This window comes from Asparagus officinalis, unplaced genomic scaffold (assembly GCF_001876935.1).
Source record: "Asparagus officinalis unplaced genomic scaffold, Aspof.V1 AsparagusV1_Un1911, whole genome shotgun sequence".
NCBI classification, from domain to species: domain Eukaryota; kingdom Viridiplantae; phylum Streptophyta; class Magnoliopsida; order Asparagales; family Asparagaceae; genus Asparagus; species Asparagus officinalis.
Window position 1 is genome coordinate 993 of NW_017974170.1, and position 1,516 is coordinate 2,508.

Consider the following 1,516-nt stretch of genomic DNA (forward strand, 5'->3'; position numbering starts at 1 on the left):
CCACGTGATTATATTCAATTGTACCTTATAGAAAATGGCATAATCTGAGTTGAATAGAACTAATTGTTTTCATATGAATCTATTCTACAGTGCAACAACGTGATTTTAAAGTACTGATCAATATCTCAGTCCGTGAGGAGTCCATCATTGTAAGTATATATTGAAATTTAATATTGTCTCGAGATTGTTGCTCCCATTTTATTTGTTGCTGCCATTAAGGAACAATTGTCCTGCTTATCTAAAATTTTCTATATCAAGGAATCTATTCCAGTCACCTGCTGCATTGCTTAGATGTAGAAATTGCTTTGTAAATACAATAATTCTTGAACATATCTAACGTAGTTCTACCTTCATAAAACCAGTTTCTGTGGATAAAAATATGAACCGCCAGCAATAATTTTTTAAATCTGCTCTTTGATCCCTAATACATCAAGTAATGAGATTCAAACAATGTTGTAAATCATTGATTGACAGTAACTAAAGACAACACGCTATCTAATCTAACAACTGACACATGATACTGAACAATTTACATATATCAATATAATGTGACCAACTGCTGACACTTGAAACTCAATTTGTAACATATTAATAACATGGGATTCAAACAATGTTGTTAAAACTTATATTGTAGGAATGAAATATGCTCTATCTGTTTTGAGCTGACTCTTCTGGTCATTGAATAAATTTTATTCATTCAACACTATATATTACTTTTGTACATCAATATACTCATCAAAAGAGATATACAATGAAAAAAAATACTAACACCAATCTATAATACTTTTTGAATTGTTTTTTTGAACTTGAAACATGAATTGTCAGTATTTACATTTCTCTTCTCATTTGGGTACAACTACTGGACAATTACAACATGCACATCCCTAATATTTTTGCTGAAATGCTTAATACACATTAGTCTGAATCTCTCATTAGGAAGTCTGCTGGGCATGCACACATGCACAAGCAATTTTATTCAGGACTCACATCTGATGTCTGCATCCATACTATGTATCTCCTTAAATCTTCCAACTGGATTTTGAAAGTGATAGCATACTTTCTTTGTTATTTACATCCAAATAAGGATGTAAGCTAATAACCATACTAAACACTTTAATTTCTATATCTAACTGCTCATCACTTTTAATAGACTGCTTTAATATTCTTGCATTATATTCAAAACATAGGTTGTATACTAACTACAATATCATTCTTATTATAACACATCCAGAAATTATATTCATAAAATGTTGTAACTCAACAATTGATAGTAAATAAAGATATAAAGCTATCTAATACTTGATGATTACTGTAATTTTGAAGTGTACTTTAGAGAAAATGGGATAATATCATTTGATATAAACTAATTGCCTTTAATTTTATCTATTCTGCAGAGCAACATCGTGTTTTCAAACACTCATTAATATATCAGTGTCCGAGAGGAGATCATCATTGTAAGTATTAGCAAATTCATATTCTTTTTTACCTATCGTGTTGAATTAAGTTGTTACAATGA